This window comes from Emys orbicularis, chromosome 6 (assembly GCF_028017835.1).
Source record: "Emys orbicularis isolate rEmyOrb1 chromosome 6, rEmyOrb1.hap1, whole genome shotgun sequence".
Classification (NCBI taxonomy): domain Eukaryota; kingdom Metazoa; phylum Chordata; order Testudines; family Emydidae; genus Emys; species Emys orbicularis.
The window spans coordinates 40006977-40024835 of NC_088688.1; the positions used below are offsets into that span (position 1 = coordinate 40006977).

The window sequence follows — 17859 nt, forward strand, 5'->3', positions numbered from 1 at the left end:
CCTTTCTCGTAGTGGGAGAACGATGTCACTCTGGCTTACTAAACCAGGAACCAATCCCTGTAACAAACCCCATTGTCTATTCTGTCCCCATATCTACTCCAGCGACACCATCATAGGACCCAGCCACATCAGCCACACCATCATTCACCTGCACATCTACTAATGTGATATATGCTACCATGTGCCAGCAATGCCCCTCTGCCATGTACATTGGCCAAACGGGACAGTCTCTACGTAAAAGAATAAATGGACATAAATTGGACATCAGGAATTCTAACATACAAAAGCCAGTAGGAGAACACTTCAATCTCCCTGGACATTCAATAACAGATTTAAAAGTAGGCATCTTTCAACAAAAAAACTTCAAAAACATACTTCAAAGAGAAACTGCAGAGCTACAATTCATTTGCAAACTTAACACCATTAATTTGGGCTTGAATAGGGACTGGGAGTAGTGGCTCACTACAAAAGCACTTTTCCCTCTCTTGGTATTGACACCTCCTCCTCAATTATTGGAAGTGGACCACATCCACCCTGACTGAATTGGCCTTGTCAACACTGGTTCTCCACTTGTAAGGTAACTCCCTCCTGTTTGTGTTCCAGTATATTTATGCCTGTATCTGTAATTTTCACTCCATGCATCTGAAGAAGTGGGTTTTTACCCATGAAAGCTTTATGTCCAAATAAATCTGTTAGTCTTTAAGGTGCCACCAGACTCCTTATTGTTTTTGTGGATACAGACTAACACGGGTACCTCTCTGATACTTATACTCTCTAGTGGAGTAGTATGGGCCTTCTAGCTAGTAGACTGCATAACACAGTTGATTTTTCTGAACTACAACTCCTAATAGATTAGCAGAAGCTTTAATTGGTTTTGTTCAGACAAGAAGTTTAGCTCCTTAACTCTTTCATATTTTAAAACAATTTTTTGCAGGAGTCTGGATCATCCAGTTTAATTTTTTACTGTAAGCAGAATAGTTGAGAGACATATTTTCAGTGTTAAAATACAATTTTACCTGACTGTTCATTACCACCCTGGGTCACATTTATTATTATTGTTGCACCTTTTTGACCCCAGTGGCTAGTCAATGTGGAGGCCCTGGAATTGTTGAAGTTGGGAGTAGAAATTTGTGACAGTCAGGCATTTTTTTGATGCAGTTTTGTCATGCAGTCCATAGTTTTGTTTATTAACAAGGAAAGTACAGAGGCCCGTGTCTCTGAATGCAGAAGGAATAAAAGAGTAGGAAACAGCTTCTTTTGCTCCCAGCACCAAGAAAATTCTTTTCTGTCTGCAACCCTGATCCAAAAATTTCTCCCCAGGTTCTTCCACGGTCAGATACCATGCCTTCAGCTGCTGCTTCTGTCTGTCTGTCTCTTCCCCAGTTGGTCTGTTCTGCCTTCCTCTCTCTCTCTTTCTCTCACATGTCCATAACCAAAATACTCAGCAAAACCCCTCTGCCCATTCAATCCAAAATCCTGGGTGGGGTGTTCTGATTAACTCATCCTGACAATTATGTTAATTGAAGGGTGTGTTCACACCCAGTCTCAAAGAGGTTTGTGATCAAAGCAGTCAGATTGACCAGTACCTCTCAGCATAACATTATTATTTATAGGTTTCAGAGTAGCAGCCGTGTTAGTCTGTATCCGCAAAAAGAACAGGAGTAATTGTGGCACCTTAGAGACTAACAAATTTATTTGAGCATAAGCTTTCGTGGGCTACATCCCACTTCTTCGGATGCATCTTTTTTTTATTTATTTTTATTATTATTTTTATTATTTATATTACTCTATTTGTATCATGACTGAAATATAAAAGTCTCCTTGACCATCCCATAACCCAATAAGCAGTATGTATTACATGTGCACATGCATGATCACAAGCACTAACCCTTGTTGTCAGCTTCTGAGACTTTCCAAGACTTTCTAAGTCAATTTTAAACTGACATTGCTATTGGTTTAAACCTGCTGCTCAAAATTCCATCTCACGCTGAAGGTTTGAAAGTAAATGAAATTTAGGAAGCTAAAAAGGTTCAGACTCATTTAATGATCAGTATTTTTGTTGTTTGCTAGATTTAATAGAAGCAACAAATATAAAATTACGGTACAAATGTTAAAATAACACCTATGGGTATGGCTGGCACAATACCAGACTTGTCCACTACTCAGAAGTTATCTGACTCAAACCTCTTACTCGTTTGATGTTTGCCCATCGCTCTCAGAAGTAGGTCTGATTGCAGCAGCAAAAGCAACTGTCGCTGGATTGAAATAAGCATGGTTGACAGGGCTCAGTTGCAGAGGTGGATTTACAGTGAAACACAGGGTGCCCTGGCACGGGGCCCCCCAACGACAGGGGCCCCAGGGCTGGGCAGCTGCGGGGGCAGAAGCTTGGTCCTGCCGGCTCCTGGGGCTTCTGCTGCAGGCTCCGCACCCACCAGCAGCCAAGCTCCCCTCTTCCCTGCCTCCTCCCCCTCCCAGCACTTCCCCTGCCACCAAACAGCTGTTTGGCGGCGCTCAGGTTGCTCCGGGAGGGAGGGGGAGGAGCGGGGCCGCAGCGTGCTTGGGGGAGGAAGCGGAGAAGAGGCAGGGGCGGGGCCTTGGGGAAGAGAGTGGAATCGGGGCAGGGCGGAGCAAAGGCGGGGCCCCCACACTCCCCCTGCACATACCCCCCAGCTCCCTGCCGTGATCCACTCAGGGCAGGGGACTGGGTGGGGCAGGGGGCTGGGAGTACCCCCACGACCCCAGCCCACACCCCGGGCCCTGACTCCTGCACCTCCCTCACACACCTCCAGCCCCCTGCCCTCCCTGACACCTGCACCCCCCCACACATCCCCACTCCCACCCTGAGCAGCAAACGGGAACTCCTGCACCCCCCCACACATTTGCACCTGCACCCCTCGCACCAAACAGGAGCTGCCCCAGGTAAGCGGTCCACACCCCAACCTCCAGCCCCAACCCTGAGCCCCCTCCTGCATCCTAACTCCTGGCCAGACCCTGCACCCCAACCCCCAGCTCGCTCCTGCACCCTAACTTCCTCCCAGACCCTGAACCCCAACCCTGACTCCTGCACCCCCTCACACCCCCTCATCCCCCTGCCCTCTCTGACTCCTGCACCCCCTCACCACCTCCAGCCCTGACTCCTGCACCCCCCACACCCCTCCAGTCCCCTGCCCTTTCTGACTCCTGCACCCCCTCACCACCTCCAGCCCTGACTCCTGCACCCCTCCCCCCACATCCCCACCTGCACTCCTCGCACCAATTGGGAGCTGCCCCAGGTAAGTGCTCCATACCCCAACCCCCCAGCCCTGAGCCCCCTCCTGCACCCTAACTCCTGGCCAGACCCTGCACCCCAACCCCCAGCCTGCTCCTGCACCCTAACTTTCTCCCAGACCCTGCACCCCCAGCCCCGAGCCCCCTCCCACACAATAAGTTCTGGCCAGACCCCGCACCCCAACTTTTTTTACATTTTTTTTATTTTTATAAAGCGCTCTTATCCAAAGCACTTTACAATAGTTAGCTAACAGTACAAACAATATTTGGAAAGATCATTAAGTGGTCTGCTGAGACCCTCAGCGATTTTCAAGTGGTCTGTGGAAAAATAAGTTAGACTACATAAACAATCAAGGTACCTCACTTTATTTTCATTTACTTCCTATTACTTATAGGAGGAGGATAAAGAAAAAAAGAATGAGAAACGGCAGTGGGGGAGGAGATAAGAGAGAATGTTCTTTTCTTGGCTGGGTCCCGAGGAGAGGCCCCAAAAATTAAACTGAGTACAAGGCCCCACTAACTCTAAATCCACCACTGCTCGGTTGATTTGAGCAAGTCAAGCAGTTCTTTCAGTGACCATGTATTCCATATATATTTGCATTTATTGATTTTTTTCAATGTTTAACATTGCAGAAGTTGAACATAGGAAATACAGGAGCGTTCGCAGAGGAAGTGCTTGACAGACTCCACAAGCAAGCCCTAGCCTCTGACATCAATGCACATCTCATTACAGAACTCAGGAACAAGGGAGGGAGAGACCAATTAAGAGCAGGCTTGAGAAGCAGCTACAAGCTCATCTAATTAAAGATAATATGCTAGATCCGGCACAATCTGGATTCAGGCCATGATGTGAGGTGGAAACAGCTTCAGTGACACTGATAGATGATCTTCTGCTAGCAGTATATGGTGGGCAGACATCATCCATTTTTCATCATCCTGGCCTTTTCTGCAGCATTTGACACTGTCAACTATGAGATAATAATAATACCTACCTCTTAAATAGCACTTTTTCATCCATCACATTGCTTTGAAAAGATGATCAATGTCATTAACTCCCTTTACAGATGGGGAAAGTGAGGTACAGAGAGACAAAAATGGCATGCCCAAGATCACTCAGTATACTAATGGCAGAGTCAGGAATAGAATCGTAGAAGATTAGGGTTGGAAGAGACCTCAGGAGGTCATCTAGTCATATCATATAACACTCTTTCCATTCCCTTAGTATCTCAGGAGGATGTTAAACAGCAGCTACTAAAGTTACACATTTTAAAATCAGCAGGTCTGGATAATTTGCACCAATGATTTTTTAAAAGATCTGTCTGGGGAACTTGCTGTACCATTAATGCTGATTTTCCAAAGTGTCTTGGAACATCAGGGAAGTCCCAGAAGGCAGGGAAAAGTTCAATTTGTGCCAATATTTAAAAAGGATTAATGAGATGACCTGGGTAATTATAGGACTGTCAATCTGACCTTGATCCTGGGAAATTTAATAGTGCAGCTGATATGGGACTTGAGTAACAAAGAATCAAAGGAGAGTAATATAATTAATACCAATCTGCGTGGGTTTGTGGAAAATAGATCCTATCAGACTAACTTGGGGTTGGTTTTTTTTGGATGAGCCTAAAAGTTTGATGAAGTTATTAGTGTTGATGTATATACTTAGATTTCTGTAAGGCAATGGATGGTACATTCATGACTTGGTACCACATGACATTTTGATTAAAAAACTAGAAAGCTATACAATTAACACACTAAATGGATTGAAAGTTGGCTATGTGATAGGTCTAAAAATGTTACTGTAAACAGGGACTCGTCACCTAAAGGGTATGTTCTGGTGGGATCCCCCAAGGATCAATTCTTGACTATACGCTATTTAACATTTTTATTAATGACTTGGAAGAAAACACAAATTCATACTTGATAGTTTGCAGATGATACAGAAATTGGAGGAGAGGTTAAATAATGAAGGGGACAGATCACTGATACAGAGTGATCTGGATCGCTTGGTAGGCTGGCCACAAGCAAATAAAATATGATTGAATATGGCTAAATGTGTACATCAAGGAACAAAGAATATAGGCCATACTTACAGAATGGGGGACTGTATCCTGGGAAGCAGTGACTCTGAAAAGCACTGGGGAGTCATGGTGGATAATTAGCTGAAATGATGTCAGTGTGACACTGTGGCCAAGAGGGTTAATGTGATCCTTGAGTGCATAAACAGGGGAATCTCGAGTAGGAGTAGAGAGGTTATTTTACCTTTGTATTTGGCACTGGTGCAACCGCTGCTGGAATACAGTGTTCAGTTCTGGTGCCCACTATTTAGGAAGGATGTTGATAAATTGAAGAGGGTTCAGAGAAGAGCCACGAGAATGCTCAAAGGATTAGAAAACATGCCATATAGATAAACCCAAGGAGCTCAATCTATTTAGTTTAACAAAGAGAAGATTAAGGGGTGACTTGATTACAGTCTGTAAGTACTTACCTGTGGAACAAATATTTATAATGAGCTCTTCAATCTATCAGAGAAAGATCTAACACAATCCAATAGCTGGAAGTTGTATCTATACAAATTCAGATTGGAAATAAGACATAAATTTTTAATGATGAGAGTAATTGACCATTGGAACAATTTACTAAGGGTCCTGGTGGAGTCTCTGTCACTGACCATTTTTAAATCAAGCTTGGGTGTTTTTCTAAAAGCTATGTTCTAGGGGAAGTTCCATGCATGTATTATACAGGAGATCGGACTAGATGATCACAGTGGTCCCTTCTGGCCTTGGAATCTATGTATCCGTGAATCAATCTAGCATCTCATTGTAAGAGATAAATGAATATGACATGCTGATAATTGCAAGTGCTGATCAAGTGCGTAAAAGAACTGTAGGTTGTCATGCTGAACTATAACTGCCTAACTAAAATGGATACTGGAGTAAATTAAATTCTAGTTTATATTTTAATAAATTATGTGACCATTTCCTTTGAAAAGCATAGAACATACATTGTCAAGTCCACCTGGAGCTAGGGCTGGGTGCTCTTTTATTGCTCCGTACAGAAATTGAAATGAATTAATAAATAAGGCGAAGCACAATTTAATTTACTAGCATCTATGTCTAATTTAATTTTTCATTGAAATAAATTTCTCGTTCAAGTAAGGAGATACTATATTTATCAAGACAAAATATTTGTTAAAATCCCCACAGTTTGGAAAGATACCTCTTACATCATAGGATTGGACTAAAATAAATGACAGGGACACAATATAACCCTGATTCTGCACAGCAGGACTGATGTGGCTTTAGGGAGCACCACTGACTTTAATGGACACAGTATTCCACTTGTACAAACCACAATGCAGGATCAGGATTTTAGCATTTATATGACAAAGATTGCCTTATCCTCTTACTTTACACTGATGTAAAAGTGCTGTAGCTCCATTGACTATAGTGGAGTTACTCCTGATTTATACCAGCATCAGTGAGTGGAGAACCAGGACCCGTAAATTTGTTAGTCTCTAAGGTGACACAAGTACTCCTGTTCTTTTTGCAGATACAGACTAACACGGCTGCTACTCTGAAACCTACCAATGTATGTGTTCAAGTAGTGTAATAAATCTTTCTCTGCAAAAAGTGGAAAAGAATCACTTGAATTGTATGCGTTAGCCACCTTCTCTTGTCAGTTATGACAAAAATTGAAATGTGCTATAGTAATTTTGCTAATTACCTCTTTGGATGAAGCAATGAAATTATATGAACCTGCTACGGTTCCTGGCTTGATGTCTGTAATAGACAATTCTTGCTAATTAAGAAGTAGCTTCAATTCCTCAGTCCTGTCTTAAACATTTATTGGAAAATGCATCAAATATTTATGTGAAACTCATTGAAAAATAGGTTATCTGCTGCAACACCACCAACAAAAATGAACAAATTGGTATGTAAAAAATTAATTTCTTGTCACCTATCAAATTAAAAAATAAAGAAATGCCCCCTCTTCTTTAATGGCCTCTGAAACCTCTTGCTTCATCCTCCCCAGGTCTGTCCTTCATTCCATTAGATCTTTTAGTTTGCACCCAAATAAAATATGTTAAAAAATAAAATAGAATCTTCTATCTTATGTACTTATATGGATCTGTCAGAGGGTGACTGGCCCTTTAAGGGGAGACGGGTCCAACCCCACTTCGGACGCACTTAGCTTGTCTACCCAGATGGAGAAAATGAGCAACGTCATGACAGGCAGATGAGGTCATGTGGCTAGATCAGGCTTTCTGGGATGGAGATAAGACATCTTTGGAGAGTGAAGGAATGACTCCAGCTAAGAAGCCCTGGGAATTGCTGCTTGATAGAGAGCAGGGAGAGACTCAAAGGAGCAGGAGGGCTGCATGAGTTGTTCTACGCAGAGTGACTCTCCCTAGCTCTCAAGCAGAGGGGGTGTAAGCCTGCAGGGAGCAGGAGCCAGTGAGGAAGACTGAAGTGTGGAGAGCAAGTCTGCTTGAGGAAAGCCTCAGTGGGGACTAGGCTAAGAAACCTGCACCAACGGCCGGGAGCCCATTAGGAAGGCGGGGTGGGAGTTCTTGAGTTTTCTTGTGAATTTTATTAATACACCTGGACCCCCAAAAGGTCATGTTACTTGACACATGAAAGCCTATGGGAAAGGTATTGGGGAGCCCAAGGTGGGGGGGGGGGGGGAATGAGACAGTGGCTAACTTGAAAACAGACCATGTAGGTGGCACTGTGACTGTCCTCAGCACCATAGCTAAGGCTACAATTTTGGCCTGCACATTTTTAGTAAATTTCAGAGCTGAGGTGCAGGAGAAAACAGGGTAAGTCACAGAAAGGTCACCAAATAATGTAGTTTTCTCTACATGAACATGCACAACAGCGGGGGTGCTGAAAGGTGAGTCCTGGGGGTGGTGTTGGACAACAAGCTCACCCCACACTCACTGCATCTAGTGGCTCCAGTCTTGCAGGTCTGGGCCTGGCTCCCTGCTCTGTGCATCGTAACTGGGTACACAGGGTCATAGTGCCACTCAGGTTTGCTCCATTCACCCCTCAATCTCCATCTACAGAGGGGCAGAGGAGTCAAACACGAGTGGCGTTGGACCTCACGAGCCAGTTCACAAAGCCACTTGGTTGGGGGGGCCTAATCAAATGTGTTTTTACAGCCATTTCCAAGATTTCATGTATTTATTCAAATTAACAATTTCCATGATCTCCGTGGCTAAATCATAGTCTGAAGTATTCTCTGAATACCTCACAGTCTCTTTTGTAGTTATCCTCATGATGACACCCATTTGAGGTAGATACATGCTGTTATCACCACTTTACAGATTATTTCTCTGTGCCTCTATATCCTAAGGGCCAGATTTTCATAGATATTTAGGCACCTAAAGATGCAGATAGGTGCTTAGTTGGTTTTTCAAAATTGGGCTTATCAAAATCCCACAAGGCTGCAGATAGGCACTTAAAGTGCTTAAATACCTTTAAAATACTGGCCATTAGTGACTTGCCCAGGGTCCCACAGAATGTTTCTGGTGGAGCAGAAATTGAACCTGGGTTTCTTGCCACCTAGGGCAGTGTTTTCCAAACTGTGTTCCGCACAATGTGAATAGGTGTTCCGTGAAAGAATCATAATTTTAAAAAAGGGTCTTTAAATTTTTTATTTATTTTAAATTTGGCATATTTGAAGTGTAGTTGACAACTCTTTTTGAATGACTATAATTTAACATAAAACTCTTTTTCCGGTTATTGATAGATCTCGTATTGAATATCATGGCGTAAAGAGAACGTGACACGCAAGCATGTTGACATCTACCCCTTCCGGGCACGTTTCAGTTAGTGACGTCGTATCCCTTCCGCTCGAGGCTGCACGAACTGCAGTGGTATGCACACACCATTCTCTTTACGCCATGTTGAATATAACATATTCACTCAACATGCTCAAACCTGTGGGTCTTTACCGTGTGTGCGATAAGCACAACTAAACTAGCTTCGCTCAAAACAATATAAATATTTGTGACAAACAAAATTTGACAAAAATCAGTATTTCTAAATATTGTTACTAAACCTAATCACCATGGATTTGTGGCTAAAAGAAGGAACTTTGAAACGAAAAGCAAGTTCTTCTGGTACTCCAACTGTGGCCGAAATAAACAAGCAAAATATTGTGACACTTCAAAGTGAGGGTGAACAATCGCAGTCTTTTGTTACCGAAAAAATCTGTGAGTACTAGTGAGTTATCCAAGGTGAAAGAATTTCCACTGAATTATATCAAAAAACAAGACGAAGCAGGTGTTAAAAGACCGAAACGAAAGTATGATGAAAGTTATTTGTCTTTGGGTTTTACGTGTGCTGGAAATAAAGATGTTCCTGATGCACAGTGTGTCGTGTGCAACAAAATACTAGCAAACAGTTCATTGGCTCCTGCTAAACTTCGTAAGCATCTGGAAACCAAGCATGCTGAATACAATGACAAAGATATACATTTTTTCAAGAGGAAGCGTGACTCACTTGGAAATTGTAAACTTTCGATGATTAAAATTGCTAAAACAGACAACAAAAGTGCAACAGAGGCATCTTATCAAGTAAGTTACCGTATAGCACTTGCCGGAGAAGCTCACACTGTTGGAGGAACGCTTATCAAGCCTTGCGCGAAATATATTGTAACGTGCATGTTGAACGAGCAGTCTGGTAAAAAAAATTGATGGTGTACAGTTGTCAAATAATACTGTTGCACGCCGTATTAAAGATCTTGCCGATGACATAGAAAAAGAGCTAGTTTGCTGACTGAAAATTTGCCATGAGTATTCATTGCAGCTAGATGAGTCCACTGACGTTTCAGGACTTGCTGTGCTACTAGTATTTGTCCGATATAGATTTAATAATATTATTGAAGAGGACCTGCTCTTATGTGAATCTCTGCAAAGCAACACAACTGGAGAAGAAATATTCAACTGCATCAACAATTTTATCAGAAAGCATGAAATTAGTTGGGGAAAATGTATTGATGTATGTACTGACGGTGCTCAGGCAATGATCAGGAAGATGAAGGGAGCTGTAACGCGAATCATAAGTGTGGCACCAGAAAGCACTAAGAGCCATTGTGTTCTACACAGACAAGCACTTGCAGTTTAAAAAATACCAGCATATCTGAAAATTGTGCTCGATGAAGCAGTACAAATTATCAATTTTGTCAAATCTCAACCACTTCAATCCAGGTTATTTAAAATTTTGTGTGAGGAAATGGGTAGTCAGCACAAAGTGCTTCTTTTACATACAGAAGTGAGGTGACTATCCAGAGGAAAAGTGCTTGTGAGGCTTTTTGAGCTTCGTAGTGAACTACTGGTATTCTTCACTTCAGATAATTCAGGACGAAAATGTAATGACTGTCTGACAAATTCCTCATGGCTAATGAGACTTGCGTATCTTGCAGATATTTTTGCAAAATTAAACGAAATTAATCTGTCGCTGCAAGGAAAGAATGTGACCATTTTTACTACAATGGATAAAATTTCGTCGTTAAAAAAGAAACTGGAATTCTGGGCGTTTTCTGTAGAACAGAATAACTTCGACTGCTTCCCTACAGTACATGAATTTCTGACTGAAATAAATTCTACAGTCCATGAAGAAGTTTCCAGCACCATTTTCCAGCACTTACATGACTTGCAGACCTCTTTATTAGAATATTTTCCTACAACTACTGATGATAATGCTTGGGTTCGAAATCCATTTGTAATTACAGCCAAACCAGTCGGCTTTACTACGCACGATCATGAAAGCCTAATTGACTTAATTTCTGACTCTGATTTGAAACAAAAGTTTAAGGATCTTCCGCTGAATAATTTTTGGAGCAGCCTAATAGAAGAGTACCCTAATGTGGCTAAACGTGCAGTTCGAGTGCTCCTTCCTTTTGCTACAATTTATTTGAGTGAGACGGGATTTTCGTATTATACTGCAACAAAAACCAAATATAGGAATAGACTTGATGCTGCGCCTGACATGAGGATTCAACTTTCCAGCATTATTCCTAATATTAAGCGAATTTGTGATAGAAAAATGCAGAAACACCAATCCCAATAAATCCAAATTTGTATTTCTGTTTATAAAAATAGATTTTCCTAGTAAAAATCTAATTTGTTTGGTGTTTGTGTATATATAAAAACAGTTTTTTTTTAAGTAGAACACTGTTTTTAATTTTGACTCTTGCACTTGATTTTTGTACTACTTTATACGCGCTTTCTGGTTAGAAATTGTTAGTTCAAGTTATTTTAAATTTGTATTTTTGCTTTGTTTTATAAAATAAAATATATTTGAGCATAATTAATGCAATTTTTTATTTGAAAACCAAACAACTACAAAATAATATTATACGTGTTCCGTAATAGGCTAAAAAGTGTTCCATGGCCAAAAATTTTGGGGAAATGCTGACCTAGGGGAATGGAGGTTGCTATACTTATTGTATAAGTATACTACTATACTATAACAAATCCTTCTTCTCATGTGTACAGATACAATGAACTCACATGTAGCTAGAGGAACAGAACTCAAGATTTTCTTTTCCAAAAAGGCAGGTCTCTAGGACTTGAATTAAAGCCCTGATTCAGCAAAGCACTTAAGCACATGTTTGATTTTAGCCATATGTGTAAGAACAATTGAAGTCAATAGGTGATATTTTCAAAAGGATCTGAATGAAAAGGTCCCACTTGAAGCCAATAGACTTGGACTACCTCTCCACCCTCAATGAACTTTCTAACATGCAGCTTGTTGAGGCTGAAGTACCTGCTCTTAGTTGTAGTGCCACTGACTCTACAGTAAACTACATCTACACTGCAATAAAACACCCGCAGCTGGCACAGGTCAGCTGACTCAGACTCGTGGAGCTGGAAAATTGCAGTGTAGATGTTTGGGTTCAAACTGGAGCCTGGGCTCTGAGACCTTGCAAGTGGGAGAGGGTTCCAGAGCTTGGGCTCCACCCTGAGTCTGAATGTCTGCACTACAATTTTACAGCCCTGCAGCCCAATTCCTGCAAGACTGAGTCAGCTGACCCAGGCCAGCCATGGGTGTTTTGTTGCAGTGTAGACTTTGTGGCATTACGCCCTATATTCTTCATAGAGATATTGTTATGATGTGATTATGGCATAACTAAGATGTGTTTTATGCAAGATGGGTCATGTGAGATATCATTGGAGAGTTTATGATTACTGAATATGATTATCCTATTTGTATGCATGTATCATTTTTGTATCTGAAGTTAGGAATATTGCCTATGCATCTATTACAAACATGTTTACATCTGGGGAATGCTAATAGACAGAATGCAATCAGTCTAGATTGCTGCTGGAAAGGGCCATTAGGAAGAACAATAGGTCTTAGAAGTTGCTAATCTCTCACCAGGGAGCCTTCCTGGGAAAGCACTCCTGGGGACACTGCAAACAACCTTTGAGTTATTGCTGCAGGGTCATGTGATCAAGTCACCTGATACTGGACACCATGATAATACTAGTATTTTTCCATTGACCAGGGGTGGAGATCACACTGGAAGATAAAGGATTCCCATGATATGTAAAACCTATTTAAGGCAGGGGAGTGACATAATCAAGGTTTCCTCTTCACTGCATTCCTCCCAAGACGACTGTAAACATCTAAGAAACAAAGACTGAACGAGGGGAGAAGGACTGAGCCAGGCTGGAAGGTTGTCTAGCCTGTGAATGAAATATCTGAAGTTTTAAGTTGCAGGCAACTACAGCTGGCCTTCAAGAATCTCTGCAATCTGCCTAAAACAACATTTAGGGTGGGAAATTACTAGTTGGAATCAGTTTCTCTAGTATCTTAAGCTTAGATTGCGTTTTTGTTTAATTTGTTAGGTAATCTGCTTTGATCTGTTTGCTATCCCTTTTAATCACTTAAAATCTATCTTAAACTTGTTAAACTTGTTTTTGTTTTGTCTAAAACCCAGTGTGTGGAATTCATAACTGGGGGGCAAAAAGCTGTTGCATATCTCTCTCCACATTGTGGGGTGGGTAAGGCAAATATCATGAGCTTATCCTGTACAATTCTCTGTGCAGTGCAAGACGGTACAATTTTGGGTCTACCCTGTAGAGAGGGGCATGCACTTGAGTACTGGGCAATTCCTTAGCTGAATCTTCCCATGCAGAGCTGATCTCAGCATCTGTGTGTAAAGCTGCAGCTGGGTGTGTCCCTACCTGTATGTGTGTTGGTAAAGTGCAGTCTGAAGCCTGAGGCTGGCTTGCCTCAGCAATACAGGGTATGTCTACATAGCCGATGATAAAGCGCTGCTCTCCCAGCGCTGTAATAAAACCACCTCCACGAGGGGAATAGCTACCTCTTTACAGCGCTGAAACTTGCATCACTCAGGGGGGTGTTTTTTCAAACCCCTGAGCAAAGAAAGTTTCAGTGCTGTAAGTGGCAGTATAGACAAGGCCACAGTGTGAAGAGAGCCCAGGCTGACGGTTCAGGAAGCTCAGTGGTACCCCAGTTCCAAGTGGCACCCCAAAGGGGAGGAACCCATCACAGACATATCCTTTGGGTTAATAGAACTCAAGTTAGCAGACCCTGGGTTGTTAAGCTAGGGTGTGAGCATATAGACTCATTTGTAACCCCAGGTTAGGAATTGTTGAAGCCTGGGTCCCAACGCGGGGCTCCAGCATCTACACTGCATTATGCACCCATGTCCCAGATTTCCTAGAACCTTCCCAAAATGTGACTGCTCTAGCCCTTTGTTCATGGTGCAATGTGGGAAAACTTGACTGTCCAGAGGACAAAGAAAATAGGCCCATGGGATTGTGGGATACTTTTGGCAGACTCCCAGAGCATGAGTCCAGTGAGGCTGTGTCTACATTGCAAAGTAATAGGGCTTGAACCCTGGGTTCCACCTTCACAAGGGCTCAGAGCCTTCACCCCCATTGCGTACTAGGACCCTGAGTCTGAGCAATTTGTATGTAGATGGAAGGGGGGTTATGCTTGAGCCTGAGTTCGAACCCTGAGCTCACATTGGTGGTGGAGTCTCCTTCCTTGGAGGTTTTTAAGGCCCGGCTTGACAAAGCCCTGGCTGGGATGATTTAGTTGGGAATTGGTCCTGCTTTGAGCAGGGGGTTGGACTAGATGACCTCCTGAGGTCCCTTCCAACCCTGATATTCTATGATTCTATGATTGCAGCGTTGACATATCCTGTAAGACAGAGCCTGTTCAGAGCCTCCAAAAGAACAAGGATAATAACCTAGTGTCCTGGCAGGAGGGAGTGCCAAAGACACTGCCAGAACAGATTTGAATATCTTGTTTTCAATGGATGTTCCCTAAAAGACTACCTAAATTTGTGAAGCTACAGAAACCTGGTCCTGAAATTGGATACACATGGATGGATCCCTCTAGAAGTCAGTGGAGTGCTGCACATGGGTTAGCCCACATGGATCCAATCGTAGGACTGGTGCACTAGCCTATGAAACTTTATCGAAGGTGCCTTGTATCTTGCAGCTAACTGATGTGGAAGTGTTTCTTCCTGGAGCTCCACAATAATACCTCCACCCTCCACAACTAATCCACGCTGTTTGTCTTTGATCAATCTACTGTATTCTAGTATATGACTCAGAGTTATGGTTGCCCTGTCTCTCTGTAAAGTGACTACAGAATCTCAACATATTTTCTTGTTCCTTTGCAAAAAATATTGCTGTCGATTTAGTTTCTCTCCAGGCGGTAGGCAGCTCTTCTGTTTCAAGTGTTATATTTTGAACTGACTTCTTGATGTTCCTTTATTGGTTTGCCATCTCCTTGTTGATTTTCCAGATGAACACCCATATATTTTTAAACATAAAATATGTGGGTTTTTTTTGTAAAATTAATAAATGTATGGGGGCTGTACGTTTACTTGGAACAGATTTTAACTTTGGTCTTTAGAAAACTTCTGCTTTTGATGGAGCACCTTGACTAACAAAACTAGGGAAGTTCATCATTAAGATGATGCATCAAGTAAATCCCTAGAGAAGACATTTATTTAAAAAAGCCATTTTGGAAAAAAATGCCTAATTCCAAGTGAAAAATTGAAATGACTAATACCAAAATTGCAGCTGTGCAAAAAAACCTGTTGGGTTGTTGAAATAACATTTATCGTTTGACATTATTCATTACTTTTCAGCACATTTTCAGGTTTCTAGTGTCTGTAGTTCTCTAGGGATTGTATCCGGGTGAAAAGGGAAATTGCACACCAGCTGAAAAACTGTTAATTCCTATAAATGCAACACACCCAAAGCAAACAACTCATACTTCCCTAAGGTTGGTCAGGTATGCAATATGTAATCAAATTTCTATGCATATCACTAGTCCTTCTGCCTGATTAATATGATATATCCTGTTTAGATGGTTGGGAATTTTTCATCAAAATGATTTTTTCAGTGGCCAGTGAGGTTTCTGCAAAATCAGGACTTGAATTCAAGTGCCAGAAGCCTGCACTTTTGGAGAAGAAAATCTTGAGTTCTGTTCCCCCTGCTACATGCATATTGTTTAGCTGAATTCATTGCATCTGTATGTATGTGAAGGATTTGTTACAGTAGGAAATGTACAATAACTATAGTAACCCTCTCTCGCAACACCAGCACTTTTGAAAATCATACTTTGTACCTCGCTGCATCTTTAGGTGTCTAAATTTTTATGTGTCTTAATCTCTTGAGCCCAGATCGACAAGGTATTTAGGCTCCTACTGTTCCTTAATTTCAATAGAAGTTAGAAGCCTGAATTTTTTTGTGGATCTGGGCCTCTGTCCCGGAGTTCCCATCTGTAAAATAGGGATAACAGCACTTCTCTACCTCACAGGGGTGTTGTGATGAAAAATACAATAAAGATTATGAGACTTCAGATACCACAAATGGGGGGGGGGCATCAATATCTTAGATAAACAGCAGTTTAGTTTGAGTGCCTCATGCCCCCATTCTCTCCTATGGGTCAGGCTCCCAGGCAGAACTACATTTCTCACAATGCATTGTAGTCTGACCTATCATTGAACTGCTGTGGTGCATCATGGGAGTCACATGACTGGTGCATCATAGAAGAGGTGCAAAATCCCCAGCCTCCAGTAATTTAGCATTGGCTGAATGCTGGGTCAAATCTATTCAGGATATTCAGTCAGTATTTATATCAGCCCAGTACACAGGGTCTGACACACAGGGAAGGCAGAAGAGGGAACTGTCAGACACTTTCAGATGTCACTTCTCTCCTCCACAGCCTCCCTCTATTGACCTTTTGGAAGGAGCTGGGCAAGCTGGTATCTTCTTTTTCTATCTTATTTATTATTTGTGTTGATCATAGCATCTAGGAGCTCCAGTCATGGACTGTGACTCCATTGTGCTAGGTACTGTACAAACACAGAACAAAAAGACAGCCCCTGCCCCAAAGAGCTGACAATCTAAGCATGAGACAGATGGATACAGACAGACAGATAGAGAAGTGCAAAGAAAGAATGACATAATATTGTCTAGCATGTTGGGCAGTGGTCTCAGCACACCAGCAGCCTAACCACTGTTGAGTTTTTGTAGGCATTACAAGAGAGGAGAGTTTTAAGAAGAAATTTGAAGGAGGCCAGTGAGATACTTTGGTGCATGTTTATGGGGAGCTCCTCCCGAGCAGGAGGGGCAGCTCAAAGAGGTGTTTGTTTGAAAAGATAACATTGCTTAAAATGCTGGACAGTGGAGGCTGGCATCATGGACAGATCAGAGGCAGGAGTGGATTTTTTGATACTGAATGAAAAATGATAGGTAGGGTGGGGTTAGGTTATGAAGGGTCTCGAAAGTGAAGACAAGTCGCTGTCCTTCCCTGGCAAAGAGGCCTTCTCTCCCTTCTCCCCACTGTGACAAGGGGAGGAAAAAGCATCCTCTGAGGGAATCTTCTTCTCACTTCCCCCAAAACAGCCTCCTAACAGGGATGGGGAGGAGAGCTATGATGATTGCTGATACAATGGAATGCAGTTGTTATGGGCTGGGTTAAACCTCTTTGAAACTGCGTTGGGGTGTAACCACCCCCATTCATTTCAGATAGTTGTAAGAAGCCACTAAGCTCCTTTAAGTCACCAGCTAGCTGCAAAAATAGCAGCTCCCCCACCCCCAACACAGGCGCATGTCATCACTCAAAACAAGGGCATGTGTTATGTTTGTCTGGGGATATGTCTACACTGCAATGTCAGCTGACTTGTGCTCACAGGGCTTGGGTTGTGGGGCTATGAAATTGCAGTGCAGACGTTTGGTCTTGGCCCAGAGGGTCCCAGAGTCTGGGCTCCAGCCTCAGCCTGAACGGCCACACTGCAATGTTATAGCCCCGCAGCCTGAGCCCCAGGAGCCTGAGTCAGCTGACACATGGGCCAGCCAGGAGCATTGTATTGCAGTGTAGACATACCCTCTGTGTCTGTGAGAGAAACATCAGAAAGACCAGAGACACTGAGAGGGAAGCAGTGAGGACACAACAGACACTGCCTGAACAAACAGTAGGAGCAAGGCCTGAGAGAAACCCTGGGAGGGCTTTGGGGTGAGAACTGACTGACAGAGGCTTGGAGCTGTGAGCAAAGAAAGTCTCTCTTGTTGTTTGATTCCTTCTGTGT

The 17859-nt window shown here is 42.5% G+C and overlaps 1 pseudogene; it reads left to right on the forward strand.

Annotated features, from left to right (window-relative positions):
- The first annotated feature begins 9303 nt into the window (after positions 1-9303).
- LOC135880718 (zinc finger BED domain-containing protein 5-like) lies at positions 9304-11495 on the forward strand (annotated as a pseudogene).
- The last annotated feature ends 6364 nt before the right edge of the window (positions 11496-17859 follow it).